The sequence below is a fragment of the Anser anser genome (genome assembly GCF_964211835.1).
Source record: "Anser anser genome assembly, chromosome: 13".
Taxonomy (NCBI): domain Eukaryota; kingdom Metazoa; phylum Chordata; class Aves; order Anseriformes; family Anatidae; genus Anser; species Anser anser.
In genome coordinates this window covers 10,512,990-10,528,540 of record NC_139734.1, presented here as the reverse complement: position 1 = coordinate 10,528,540, position 15,551 = coordinate 10,512,990, and the positions used below count along the sequence as shown (strand labels likewise).

At 41.5% G+C, this 15,551-nt stretch overlaps 1 protein-coding gene across 1 annotated transcript in view; it reads right to left on the bottom strand.

The window, feature by feature from the left end:
- Positions 1-15,551, bottom strand: part of LOC310880813 (uncharacterized protein) — a 92,149-nt gene that overhangs the window by 60,137 nt on the left and 16,461 nt on the right. The window contains exons 5-7 of the mRNA XM_083797198.1: positions 3,733-3,927; positions 2,241-2,354; positions 1,444-1,603 (exon numbers count right to left, since the gene is read on the bottom strand). The gene's annotated coding sequence lies outside the window, so the exon portion shown is untranslated. The remainder of the gene's footprint in view (positions 1-1,443; positions 1,604-2,240; positions 2,355-3,732; positions 3,928-15,551) is intronic.

Here is a 15,551-nt window from a genome sequence, read left to right as displayed (position 1 = left end):
TTACTGCTGCTGCCCTTAGAGTTAGTCAATACTTGCAGAAGATAGGGAGGTAGATTGATTAGAGGTAAAAGATACCTCTACTGTACATGCTTGCTCTTGCAGAGCCCAGGATACTGCCCGCGGGGGTCACTGGAGGGACCCCAGTACCCACACAGCCCGATGGCCATGCACAAGCCTTCATGGCCAGAGTCACACCAAGAGAGTCCGGTGGCCAACCAGCCAGCCGAAGGCAGTTAACACTCATTTTGGACAACTGGCCTCCCAGACAACATTTATGGTGCTGTTCAGGTCTCACAACGGCAATACTGCACTTCTTGGAACTCCTGCCTACCTAGCTGCAAATTAATGCTCATGAAACATATCTCCAACAAGCTTTATTGTCTGCTGTCGTTCCTGAAGACTCTGATAATGCTCAGGTTCTGAGAGTAGAAATAGTAGAAGAGAGAGTAGAACAGTAGAAATAAAAAAAAAAGAGAGGGGGCAGGAATACCAGCAGTTCATTCCTAAATTTTTTAAATGTTTTAAATTTATTTTAACACACTATAATATCACTAAGAGAGAAATCACTTTCATCAGAGCTCTCATTACTAGCAGACTCTTGACTAAGTTATCAAGTGCAAATCTCAGCTTCATTAAAAATAAATAAATAAATAAACAAATAAATAAATAAATGAAAGCTCTCAAAATGCTTGCAATGCCTGTCAGCTCCCTGCTGCGATCCGTCCGGGTTAGTTACCTGCAGACACCCCGCACCGCGTGCGGGGGGTGCGGAGCGGGGGGTGCGGAGCGGGGGGGTGCGGAGCGGGGTGCGGAGCGGGGTGCGGAGCGGGGTGCGGAGCGAGGCAGCCCCCTGCTGCCCAGCGGCCGCGCTGCAGGCGCCGGTCCCGTCCCCGCGGGGTGCCCCCGGCAGCCGGTGCTGAGGATGCTCCGGTCCCTTCCCCGGGGGGGGCAGCTCGTGTTCTGGATAAACAGCCCCCAGTGCTGCCACCGGGGTGCAGCGCAGTTAGCAGCCCAGTAGTCGTGCATGGTCGCACTGCCGGGTGAATGTCTAGTCCTCTCCGGAACCCTGCTACGCTTGTGGCCTCAGTTAAATCTCGAGGCAGTAAATGCGACAGGTTAATCACAGGGCTTGTTTCTGAAAACAAAGTGTCTTCGGTTAGTTTTAAATGTGGCACCTTCCCGCTTCAGTGTCTGCTTGAGAAAGGGTAAACAGGAGCAGCCAGCATCTGCTTTCATGCTATTCATTACTTTGATACACTATTATATTTCCTTTATTAATTATCTCACTTATTAGCTGGACCAGACTCTTCAGTTTCTCCTCACATGAAAGTTTTTCCCTGAACCCAGCTTGTGGACAATAAGCCCCCACCTTACCATGTGAAGCATCCATCACGTTTGACCCAGTCTCATGAGCGCCAGGTGAAGTCCGCCAGCCCCACCTACCTGAACACTGGCACTGCCGGGCCTCACGTCTCCCACATGGTCAGCTCAGATGGGCAGTCCTTCCTTTCCTGCATTTATCTGAGCAATATCATCACCACTGACCCATCACCCGGAATCAAACTCCATTTTAAGTGTAATGCAGGGCCAGCTCCTCCTCCTGCTGAAAGAGGAAAATCACTCTGATTACTCTCCTTGCTTGCAGTTCTTGTTTGGTTGCTCCAAGGACTCGTCTGCAGCTCAGCATTGACATAGGACACACAACCTGTAAATCTAGGATTTGATTATACACACAGATTTTCCAGAAATGATACACATAAATAGGTAGCCTCAGTACAGTCTGACTAATTTAGACTCATGTTTTCAGACTTCTGGCCTCACGTCACTTGCCCACGAACATCATTTGTTCAAGTACCACCACCGCTGACAGCGGTGAGTTCTCACCCTAAAACTACGTGTCCTCCTGCTGGCACCTGGATCAAGGAGGCTCAGACAACTATGAAGAATGGATTGGAGCTTTCCTGCAGGAAGGAGACACTTGTTCTCCACTGGAAAACCCTGAAAGCCAAGTAGTTCTTCTGAAATCACACTCTGAAATAGCTCCAATGACTCACTACATGGTGAGTCACTGCCCTGGCTGCACTGGAGAACCAGGAACCACCATCCCGCACTGCCCAGCCCTCCCTGTGGCTCAGCACCCCACAGCCTCACAACATCAGCACCACATCCAGCCGCAAACTCACTGCTGAGAGCCCCTTGGTCCGTGTGGTGCAGCAGAAGTTACCCAGTAAGTTACTTACCCAGTAAGTAATGGTTATGGACAGCATTGTGCCTTTCCCCCATCCTCCATCCACCCAGGATGGCACAATCTCCTAGCCGAGTCCTCCTAATTTGGCAAAAGTGCCATATTCAGTCTGAGGATAATAGAAGAAATGTAATGGTTAATGACGTTTCCACACTGTAATAATCACTAGTGATACGTACTGTGGTAACACACCAAATGGACTGGAATGGACTGGACCATGCGCAAGTCTGGCTGCAAAAAAAAATCAGCTTGTAAACAGCTAGCACAGTATGACCTGAGCACAACGCTGGAGTCCTAATGTCCCTGGGTTACTGCTTGCTTCTTGATCTATACAAACCGATATAACCCATCTCTACTGCATGTATCCACCATGGCATGAATGGCATGGGCCTCTTTGTGGGACTGGCTTCTCTACATGCTTCAAATGTTGAAATAAAGATAGGAAAGGAAGGTTTTTGGGAATATGATTCAAGTCTTCAACGTGACTTGAAAACTACTGGGCAAGAGATACAGGGTGACATTTCCAGAAACATTTACATGACACAGAAGCACACAAATTAAACCCACAAAGGGACGTGGCTTAGACCTTTCATGTTCTCCCAGAGGCGTTTTATATCACTTAATGGACCACACTCTGCCCACAAACACATTTTCACAAGCCTTCAGTGGCTTTCATCTTTTGTATATTTTAAATTAAGATTTGAGCCATTCGGCTTGTGAAGGCAGTGACTGGGGCACAGACCGAGGCACCACCATCTCCCCATGTCCAGAGACAAATGACTCGGGAGTCCTGCAGAAAAACAACCCCACTGGGCTTTGCCAAGGTGTAAGTGTTTCCTGAAAACTGCACTATGGCAGTGGAGACTCTTTTCATTTTTGGCTATTATTTCCCTCACTGATGGATTTTATTAATATAAAAAGCATTCGTGAAAAATATACACATATTTACCAGTATATTTCCATTAAAAATACAAATCCACACTATTATTTTTAACAATGTTAAAAATATCTGTTTCAGAGTGGGATCACTTCTCCATCTTTATTAATAATTCCCTATTGTGAACAAGAGGAGTATCATTTTCCTTACACCTTTAGGGAACAAACAATTTTCCCATTTCCTACGACACTAATATACTTTTAATGGCTGTAAATTGTGCACACATAAGAAGTGAAAGATTCCTATCATTTCAATCTACGTGAAAGTTTCAGCTGCAGCATTTACCTTCTTCTGACTCACTGATTTTAAAATTACAGGAATGCCCCCACAGATCTTTGGAATTAAAATAAGATACAGCTTCTGGTTTAAAGTGTGAGGTTAGCCTCCTGAGGTGGGCAAAGTAACACTGTACAAATCCAGATTCAATCCAAGACTGAACTTCTTGAAAAGCTTTGAAGAAACTATTTTGTGAAGTTTGTTTTGCATCTGTACATGTCCCCTTGCCTTCCTAGGTAGGTCAATGGGAGTCCAGAAGATAACACATACCCACCTCAGGTAATTTCTGCAGAGCTCTTCACCTGGATTTGGGACAGCCAACAAGTCCAGCATTTTTTCCACATTGAAATGAGCATTTCTTGAGACTACTGGAGTGGTACCCACACCCCAAGCGCATCAAATGGCCTGATTTGGAGCAGAACCACAGCAGGCAACACAGTTCCTTGTAGTACACCAGGAGTAAGGACAGCTAAACGAGGGATGGAAGATGGGTTGAGTGAACCCATCAACCGGCAGCAAAGGAGAAAGCAGCAGTTGTGATGAGGTTCAGGGCTACACCAGTTCCTCTTCAGATCACTCTTACATTGCCATGTAAAACCCACACTCGTTGTCAGGATTAATACCGCAGTTAGAGGCCAATTTAATGCTACTCTGTTTGTGACAGCAGATCTGCTACTGCAGTCTACAAGTCACCGTTATCACATTTCTGCCTCTGATAGCTGTCTGTATCCTAATGGTGAGACACCAACCGTTACTAATTAAATTAGTAGTAGCTGGAATAAATGCACAGGAATGCATCCCATCCTAGGATTTTTCTATTAGCCAGACTTTGTTGGAGAAGAGAACATGCAGCTGTATGTGAGCAATCGCAATGATGAGGACAACATGTCACTACTGAGTCTCAAGCCTATGATTCCCAAAACCTCCCTTAATGCCTGCTTGCAGCCTCCACGTTACAGGGTAACACGCATCCAAAACAAGTAACACAGGCATAGGCTATTTGCACTCAGTGCTTGAAGACTGTGCTTCTGCACTGAACCTGTGTCCTTTAATAAAAGGTCATTCATCAAGTGCAGCGTCAAAACACAACTCATCTTCCGAGCTGGCTGTGCAACCTGTCCTAAACGTACCCAGGAAACCTCCCAGTAGCCGGGGAGGGGGAAGAGCATGTTCTATTTCATAGGGGGAAAAAACAAGAGAGACAGAGACAGATGTCACCACGCAACAAATAAATTCAGAAGGTACAGCTTCTGGAGAAGAACAATACATTTATAATACAATTATGGCAGAACGGGAAAGAAACTGATAAACTAAGTAGTCTTAACTCACTCCCCCAAGTTCTAAGTGGAGATGTGCTCACTGGTTTAACTTTCCACCAAGATTACAGCTGTGTGACATTGGAGCCTATGAATTTAGATAGCTCATTGGTTGTAGGAGACTAAACACATACCCGTATCAAGTATGTTTTCAGATCCTTCAAACATGAGGGGAATTCAGGTAGAGTATCATGTGCTGCCGCCGCCTGGAGTCTCTGACACAACTCTGAATTTCTATTACAGCTTTTATACATAACTTTCAGACTTCATTAATTCTGGTGGAATTATGATTCGTCTTTCACTTTTTTAAGGTTATGTGTGACAAAAAAATTATGCTTTCAATTTGTAAAACCAAATACCTATGTGGGACCTGTCGCCACCAACAGAAGCTCCAAACAATCACACTGATGGGGTTAATTGGCATTTTAAAATAAATCACTGCCTCCAGATTGATTTATTTCCCCCCCTCTCTTTACACAACATTACTGCGTTTCTCTATAATTATTCAATGCTAAGTTCATGGTTTTGAAGCAGACGACTGCAGACTTAGGAAATGGTGTTTGATTTGTTGCCATGGAAACATCTTGCTGTAGATGTACTCTAATCCCATGACAACTCTGTCTCTTAAGAACCATTTTTTCTGACATAATAAAAATCTGATCAAGGTCAGATTTAATAACAATCTCAGTTCCCAGACTTTATTTCGTAAAGGTTTAGTGGAGTTATTTTTTTTCCAAAGGGATTCTCTAGAAACTTTGTTTGTTTTCTTAGCTGCATTGAAATTCATTCCCTAAAATATATAAACCTGGCATGGTGTCATGTTAATTTACAGTGCACCTTTTGTTATTGCATAATTGCATCGTTAAAAGAAAGTTACTTATAATTGTTTATATTGTCTTGACAGATGTTAACATTTTACATAACATTGTTCCCACTAATACATGCGTTTGGGATATCAATAATGCTTATCATTTCCCAACAACTGGTGTTTACACAGTAGCAAATGCCAGTATAGCTTAACTTTCATTTTGCACTATAATGTTTTTTTCTGAGCTTGTTATCACAGGCATATTCAAACCTCGAAGACTTGAGACAAGTGCCAATGCTATATGTGTTGCACCATACAATAAAACTATGTATGTACAGGAGAGTCATATTAACGTAAAAAAGTGACTTGATAATGAGCAACTCGAGAAGCACTCAGTTAAGAGCTTTGAGATTTTTTCCCTCCTTGGCACAACTTAGTCCTTTGGCAGTTAGGTGTCCACTGAGGGCCTTTGAACAGTAATAGCTCCATAGGAGGAGACTTGGCTAGCGCAACTCAGCTGCTCATTTAAGGCTGGACTTTCAAAAGACACTCCTGACAATGCTGATAGACACAAAAAGAGACTTAAGGAACACCTTTACATCAGTCCCAGTCCAGTCTCTGGGCAATTGAATCTTTAGGAATACACGGACTTGATTCACTTCCAAAGTAGTGCTACATATTCATACGATGCTCAGTCATCGGGTGAAATCCTGGCTGCACTGTACTGAATGGCTAAAATTCTGCCCTCTTTATTTGGATGTTCTTACCTTTGCTGTTTAATGGGAGGTGGGAGAGGAACTGAACTTAAAACTACTGTGGGGACTTCTCCATCTCTGCTGCTGGTCTAGTATGACTTTACAGCTCCAAGAGAGAAAGAAGTATTTATTAAGTTCATCTCATCCTGGGGTAGATATCAAAGAGAGATCAGAAAAATCACAGCCTATAAACACCACCCTTTCCATGGATTATGAAAGGAATCCAAACTAACTCGGAGACAACTGTCTCAGATCTTCAACCATAGAAACAGTTTCTTTAAATCAGGTCTGACGTTTGACGTTTAAATCAGGTCTCCACAGAACGTCTGTGGAGAATATACGCTTCCTAAAGCAAGAATTTCCTTTCCTACATCTATTTACTCTTAAGTTTATCAGTGGTTCTATCAAAGAACCTCCCTGTGGCTTTTCATTGTCAGCACGTAGTCAATGCCTATGTGAATAGAGGTCCTGGAACTCCTAAATACATTGCATCATTGTTTGTTGCATCACAACTACCCATATGTTTCCTCATTCTACCAAGCACAGCTTTACACTATTAGAAGATCTTTGGTCTATATCTTTTTTAACTGTGTTTAGCACTGGACTATTTGATCTGCTCTTGAAATTCTTACCACATTCTTGCCACTGCCATTCGCCAAACCATGTTACAGTAATGTTTTGGATCCACTCACAGGCCACTGGGTAGCGGTCTCTACCCAACAGGGTCTGTTGGTCTCTGGCAGTCAAGTTCCACCACAAAAATATAACAAAGAATTTTGGGGACTGTTGTAAAAACACAAGGAATTTGTTCCACAGATGTTTATATTGCATGCAGTACTATTACTAAGATGTATGAAACCACAGAAACTGACATTTAAAGTAAGGACTGGGACAAATGTTACTAACTTGTTCAAAAACCAACAGTTTTTCCATACTGATTTTCAAACATGACACCACAGGCAGAATATAAGCCCTCCTCATAGTCCAGAAAAAAACTGAGCTACATCTGTTCTTTGACATTACAGGTGATAAAGCACCACTTTGATGGCCCAGCTGAGATCAGAGCACATCCCATGTACCACATAGACACACACTAAGATACAGCATCTGCCCTGCAGAGCTTTCATTTTAAGTACCGCAAGACTGAGTGAAAAAGGAATTATTCATGTCCCTGTACTACAGGTCAGGAAGCAGAAGCCTGGGCTTTAAGTACAAGTTTGTCCTCCTTTCTGCATTATCAGCATAAACAAGGATTATTGACAGCATTACTATGACCAAATAAGAAAAGCCAGAAGGGCTTAGGGGAAGATTATATCATGGCATGCAAATTATTTAAAGTATCCACATGTAGCCCATCGGTATGGAGCCAGAAAATATTGATGTTGCTGCTGTGGAAGTTTAGGGTACTGATCACAAACCCTGTGCCCTATCTGCCGGATGTTGTAAACACACAATATATTTACACACACCAGAAGATGGTTTCTACTCTGGAAAGCAAAGAGTCCCATGAGGATACAGCTGCAAGACCCATGCGTCAGTAAATACAGCATCATTGTGCTGTCAGCCTTTCAGCTTTCAATCGCTTGGTGAAAATGCAATATAACAGAGGAGGCCACCCCTCAGGACAAGTAAGTCAGGCACTCCATAGCAAAGGGAACAGCAAATCCCATTTACAAAGGCTGCCCTGCCCTCTCCTTCAATACAGTCAGCTAAAGTGTTTGAGCTCTTCTCCATGCTCGCCTTCAAGCCTGAAGAAAGAGGTTTTTAGTGACTCATCACAGTGTGTGGACCGATACCGTACAATAGCTAAGTGGTGCACAAACACAGAACAAAAGGATGCCATCAAAACTAAAGAGCTCAGAACTTTCTTCTGTGTTAAAGGTGATCAATGTCAATTTTTCTTCTTTTACTTGCTCCAAGCAGACTGCCTAATCTGCCCTGTTAAACACTAGACCTTGATCACTAAATACGAAGGATAAGATACAGATGGGAGCATCAATTCCAAGTATTGGCTGATTTGCTATTATTTCCTCTTGGAAGGAATGTCAGTCAATCCTCAGCTATTTTTACTTGATCATTTTCTATTGAAAAGTATAAATAGCTTCAAAAAAATGTGGGGGGTTTTGGTATGTTGTGGTGTTTTTGTTTGGGAGGGGAGCAGGGAGGTTGATTTCAGAGCCCACATTTGGAGCACCAGTAAAAGGAAAAGCAAAGTTGCCTTGACAACTGTAGCCATCTTTACATAGTAATTCTCTTTGCAGAGTGGAAGGCTGTTTTAATTCCTCGTTTTTCCTCTCTGTCTACACAAAGATGCCCTCCCACTCCTCCCAGGTAAGGTTCTGTCATGTACACACTGTTTTTCCTTCAGCGTATACCCAGGGTACAGCCTGATCTTGTTGACTAACTCCGGCGTTTTAATAGATGTTATTTGACTTTTAAAAGCACTTCGTATTAAAATTTTCAGATTTAATTGACAGATATTCGATTTCAAAGTCCTGCTCTCCTCTTCATAAATTGCTAATAGTATTTTATCCGAAACAGAGCTAACCTAATAAACAGATGAAACTTTGTTGTCATTTCAGCTGCTCAGGGCTCTGGGCTGTATATAATTGCTCTCTTCATTTTACAGTTCTTCTGCTTCAGATTAAACTTTTTCAGGATGTTGCGACGCCAAAACATTCATTCTAACAGGAAATCAGCATCAAAGGTAATGGGCTCACATACATCTTTGATGCTTTGAAACCAGAGGAAGAGAAGTAACTGTTTAATTTACAACAGTTATTGCGGAGGAACGGAGGAGGGGAAGGAGCGAGGAAGAAGGCGACTGAGGGATGTGAGGGGAGCGCGCTTCCCAGGGCAGCGTGCGCCGGCCTCCCTCCAGCGGCGGCCTTGGAGACTCACTGAGGCCTGGCCTCGCAGCCTCACCGAGGCCTAGCCTCGCCGCCTGCACCTGGGGGGGGGAAGAAGAAAAATAATATAAAAAAAAATAAGTGAGGGGAGTTGCTTTCAGTCACAACATGGAAATAGCTGTAAATAACATGACACTCTACCACACGGATCTCTGTCAGACCGCCTTCCGAAAAAGAATTTGAAATTTTCAAGGAGAACAGAGGTTTTTCAGCAATGCTGCGCTGCAACAGTCCATTCAGTAGAAATGCTCTTCGTGTTTGTTTTTTAAACAGCTCTAGTTATGACAACAGACAGTACCTGCACACCTCCACGCTCACCTTTACAGAAACCAAAGTACAAATTCATGCCAAAAGAACTGTGGAGATGTACACCGAGTCGCAGACACTCCACCCATCCAGCAACCCTCTGCAAAGAACAAGCAATTACCCAAGGATGGTAGCTTTTGGAACATACAGCCCCTCGGTCACACAATCCATCAGGATACGTGGGTACACACTTGCTTCCTCTGCCACCAACTCCATCTTATTGCCATCAGATTCAAAACTTTTGAGCAAAAAGCATAAATTTATGGCATTTTTTATTCCACATCCAAATATGGCATGGACAAGTATTCCTGTTTTCCCTTTTACAAACCTGTGGACTGTTTATATTCATTGAACCTGTTTTTCTTGGTAAGTAATAGAAAAGTATACATCGACTTTGATAATCTTTTTTAACCACATTTTAAAATGCTTGAGATAAAGACTGATCTCTTCTGAGACAGTTGATGACACCAAAATATTTTTTCTTTCCAAAAAAAGAGTTTTGTCTAGGGTCATTTCTCCTATCAAGTGACAAGGTAATCTTTAGGATAGCTTAAAACATTGTGATCTACTGGAGCTTTGGATCTGATACCTTGGGTAATCTACTACAAGAGACCTATCTCTGAGCCTCAGTTTCTCTTATTGTAAAAGGGTACAATGGTCCTCTCTCTTGAAAAACAACTCTAAGGTCTGTGGATGAAGTAAACCATACGATAATTGCCATCAGTCACAGCAGAATCCAAGAAACTAACAGCGAAATGTGGCTCATCTCCCAGATTAGTATTTGGATAACAAACATAGGAACAAATAATCCAACAAAATAAACCTGTTTTCACAGGAATCACATTTAGTTACAAAAATATTCATTATACTTTTTGGAAGATAGAAGAAAATAAAGATGAGTGGAGTGGACATGTATCTAACTTCTCTTATAGAGTTGTATTTTGTTTGTAAAGCCCTTACTCCTCTTACTCAGAGGAATCTTTGATAATTCACATGTGAAATTAAAGGCATCTTATTTATTCAGTTATTTATTATTCTCTGTAAAATGAGTTAGGAATTTGTCCCTGTGAATAATGTTAGCCATAATAGTTAATTTACTCCTATTCATTGGCAGTAATAAAAATGTACAAGGGGATGCAGAAACATTATTATTTCTTGCTTGAAGTGCAATTTCATGTGGTGAGAAAAACATGCTAATATGCTGCAAAGTGCTACAGGAATTTAGTTCTCAAAGGAATGGCGGTATTAAATGTATTCTGACAAGAAGGGGCTTTGGAAGGGAAACATTTATCTTCATAAAGTCATTAAATTTACTGAGCAGCACCGCATTCTTACTGCAATCTGCTCACTCCATTAAAGGCAGAGCTGTGGAACGGTCTCTGCTGTATTAGAGGCATCTACATTTTTGAAAATTGTAATAATGGGGGGAAAGAAGACTCAAGGATGGGGAAATAATATATCCTTCTTTGAAGAACCCTCTGCATAAAAAGAAACTCAGAAATCACCTCTGAAAAAAAAATAAATAAAGAAAGAACAAGTTCACTGCCTATTTCTAGAAAGAAATATATTATAGGGGAACTTTGGAAGATAAGACTTTAAAACACTGAAATGAGGACTAATGGTTTGGAAGGCATTGACAGCACATAACTGACATGTGAGGGATGCTCAAGGTAAAGGGATGGGAAGAGCAGCTTTGCAGATTCATATTTGTCCTGTAACTGCCTGCTCATGTTCAAGCTTACAGTGAATGGAATTGGAGCAAATAGGTAACTCTTGAAATTGAAGATGCTGTTCTCAGTGTCATTTCCTGTGCAGTTGGTTACTTTACTTCTCTTGCTCCTTGATAGCTAGATATGTTTAAAGCAAAAAGATAAACCCACTGTGAATATTGCAGTGCTTCAAGAACACTTTGGATGAAGTCTACTGTGCCATGCAATGCAAGGGCCTGGGTCAAATTCACACCACCACGACCTACTACATAACTGAAGAGGAAAACTGTTCCAGCAGAAGCAGGAGAAATCCACCAGCCAGGAGAAAACTAGTAATGGTTATTTGCATAAAGAACTTAGCATACTAACTCCAAAAAAAAACCAGTCCTGAAATAAATTTTGTCTTTGAAAATTAAAATTGTTGCATGGCAGGCACCAGAACCAGGACACACGCGTTGTTCTTCTCTAGCCTCTTAACTTCTTTAATGATTTCTGATACACCCGATGGAGAAGCAAACTACTCAGATGTGCTTAGATTACAGCAAACATCAAAACCAGATAGCTAATTAACTACCAGTCAAATATGACAGTAATACTGCAAAACCATATTTCTGAGTAACAGCCAGAGCCATCAACATCTTTACTGCATGCTTTTTACACCGATATCACAGAGCACCAAAGCTCTCCAGGATCTTGTTTGAGAAGCAAGTTAGCAGAAAACAATAACATTAACAACACAAACTGACCTGCCCTCCTAACCACAAAGCAATGTGGCACACAGAAACATCCTGTCTAGAACAACTGCATGAGCCTCAGAACCTGAACCTCACACCCAGCATGATTCCACCTGGCTGAATTGAAAGAAGGGCAATGTTCTTTACACCCCTATGCACTGCAATAGGAACTATCACATCTCCTTTAATTGATTTTGTTCTTTTCACATCCACAGAGATCACAAAAACTCAGAAATGTTTTTGCTTGCCTCGTGAAAGCACAACATGAATGGCTTGGCTCATGTTGATAGAGCTGACCAACCCCATTTGCACAGAGGTCAAGTGCACCAGGTTTCAAGGGCCTGTCAAGTGGTGCAGATAACAAACTTCTCTTCAAGCTTTACCTCTGTGAGCAGAAAATCACCATCAAGGCCCAGAAGACAAGGTGTTTACTGATTTCTGGATCTAGTAGCTCTGGAGGATGGCTTTCTAGTGGCTTTACATCACAAGTACATCAGCTCTGCAGGTTAGTGTTCCGGCACACTAACAACACCTGGGTTAAAGGTCTGAACCTCCTGGCTTTGTTCTAAGTGTACCAGATAAATATATTGAGCAGAACTGAGATAGCCTGCAGAATAATTGTACAATCATAACAATTTCTGATACACTCATAGTCAGTTGCAACCTTGCTGTAACAGAAGGAAAAAAAAAATCTACATCAGGAAACCACAGACTTCCCTAATAGGTTACAGTGCATAATTGAGTATAAAGAATAGTTATTGCTTGAACTACAGTTGAACTGAGATTTCCAGCTTCCCAAGTAAATGTTCTGCTACTGCTGCTAAGCTATAGTAATAATTTCTAATTGTGTGGGTTTTAAGTGAAAACAGTAAGAAATGCTGTTCGATTGGTTACCGTAAACTATTCCTTCAAACGATACCAGGTCAGCAGAACAAGCCCTGGAAATCAGACATCTTTTACCTAAACAACACCAGCAGAAGCTGGAAACTAATGAAGCAATGCCGCAGTAGCATCATGCCCATTACACAATTAGAGGGACAGCACTGGACACCATGAAATTGTCACACACCTTGCTAATGAACCATGTTTTACACACATTTAATTAATTAATTATGGCTGAAGTCATTCACTGCTAGCCAGCAACTGCTTTATTATACACAAACCTGACCACCTTACAAATACCACACTGGAGTGCTAATGAGCTATTAAGTGGGACTGCACGTTACCAGCAATTTTGTGGGAAATCAAGTAATAAGAGATCAAATATCAAATAAAAGAGCTTTTAATCCAAGTGAGATAATTAATTGCACCTCCTGTCTCACAGCTTTCCTAATACTTTACAAGAAAAAAGAAAAAGAGCTTTCTCATCAAGTTAATTTGATCTTATTGCCAAAAAGTTTTTTTAAATTATGAGTGCCATTTAGCAGGTATGACGGGAATTATTATTTACATAGTGCTTTCTCCTTGGGATTCAAACGTACCACACAGACATCATTCAACTGCCCAGAAAGACAGTCGCTGAGCCCGAAGAGCTGAAGCAACAGGTGAGGGAGGAAAGAGGGGAAGGTGACGGTTTGTGCATGGCAGCCAACACCCCACTTCTCTCCTAGTTCCCATTTGTTACTCAGCCAGCCATCTGCTTTTCAAAACCTTGTAGAATACACACAAGTTGCAGACTTTGCCAAAGGCCAGGAAAAACTGCAGCCCTTGCACACAAGGCAGCTCTTGAGGGCCAGCAAGGCAGGAAAGCAGTGTTAAGGGCCTACTTCCCCTGTGTTACAGCTCAGTGGACTCTGCAACTACCTCAATGTCCTGAAGCCCCCTATCCTTGTTTAGCCCTAGAAATCTCAGACTCAGAAAATATATATATATATATAATATCCTGCTAAGTGTTACATCAGGAATTTGTGCTTTTGGGTCAACAAATACGAGAAGAGATGATTGCTTGGAGGGGACTACAAGATGCCCCATATAGGCCCAGAGCCTATACGCATAAAGCCATTCTAGGTTTTGCAATAGCCATCTGCTGCTGATTCCTGTGGCTTGCCTCTAGCTGAAGACAGTCTCCTCTACTGCTGTGGTGCTGGTGTTGGATTAAGACAGTAAAAAAATGTTTTCTTCTTTCTTAAAGTGATTAGGAATATGTATTGAAAATTAGCAAGATGAAAGAGTGTTATTTAGGTAGTGGGAAAAAATAGAAAAATTTAAAACAGCAGACATAGAATCACCGGTGCAAGTGCAATAGTGGTTTCTTGTGAATTTCTACGAAATCTTTGTTTTGTGGTAGTTTCCTATAAGATGTCTGCCTTACCCAATGAATAGGCTAGGACTATGAAGGTGCAGACTTGAGGTTGCAAAGACAGCTATAAATTTGGCAGTCCCAGCTCAATTTTGTGGCCTAAATAACACTCTTCTACAGTAAGGCTTTCTAGTTTGTGTATGTGCAAGTGTATTATAAGTCCCCAGGGCTTTGATAGAGCTTTTCGTCTACAATTTCAGCTAAACGTAGGTTAGCCGTGACTTCCATAACTCCCATAAAGTGTCTAAAGTAACACGATGAAAGCATACTTCATTTCTCCCTGGATCAAGAATTAAATGTTCACTACACTTAAAAGTCTTATTGTTTTTAGTTCACTGCCTCATACCGTCATCTCTGTTATCCAATTATTTCCTTTCCCCCTTCAACCTTCCAGTCTTTCAATGTTCTACAGCCCATCATTAGCTAATTGCTGTTGACTTTTATCATTCATACTCTCCCTAATTGGTTTGCCACATTCCTATTTCCTCTCCATTCTGTTCCCATTTTTATTTTCCTACATTCAAACTTCCTTCCTCCAATTTATTTTCCTCCTACATAAACTATGATTTTTATTGATGCTGAATGCAGCCCGCAGGCCAAAAATAATAGTCAGTCCAAAACCAAGCGACCGCAGTGCTTCAGTTTTTCACAGATTCATTTCAGAAAAGAGGTTCTATTTGGCTAAATTTCCTTTTCTATATTTCTAGCTACTGAAGAAGCTGCACATACAATAAATATTTAATAGGAAATCCCCTCCAGCTGAATTCAGGCCCCACAGCATCTCATTACCATGTCTTGGAATAGCATCCTCATTGTCACTTGTTTAATTATGCTAAGAAAGAGTTGAATTGTGTGGCTGTTGGGATCAGAAAGTGATTAAATTCACTTGGCAAGACTTTGGATATCTCATTATGATCCTCATTTAGCACTTCTAATTGAGTCCATTTTTTAAAAAAATATTTTTTAAGATTTCTACAGTCATGACTTAGGAAAATCTTTCCAACACTGCAAATATTTCCTTAACTTTTTCCTTTTCTGATACAAATTTCTGCTATGAAAAGAATCATGTAAAGATCAAAAGCAATTTGATGTCCTCGTGCACCACTAATCTTTTTGAACCACTGTCACCTTTACAAGCAAAGGGATCTGAAACTCCTTCGAGTAGATACTACATTTCTCTTTTCTATGCACTGACACTTGCTGAGTATATTGCCCTCTATAAGTGATCGTAAACGACAGCTTGCTCCCAAGCAATCC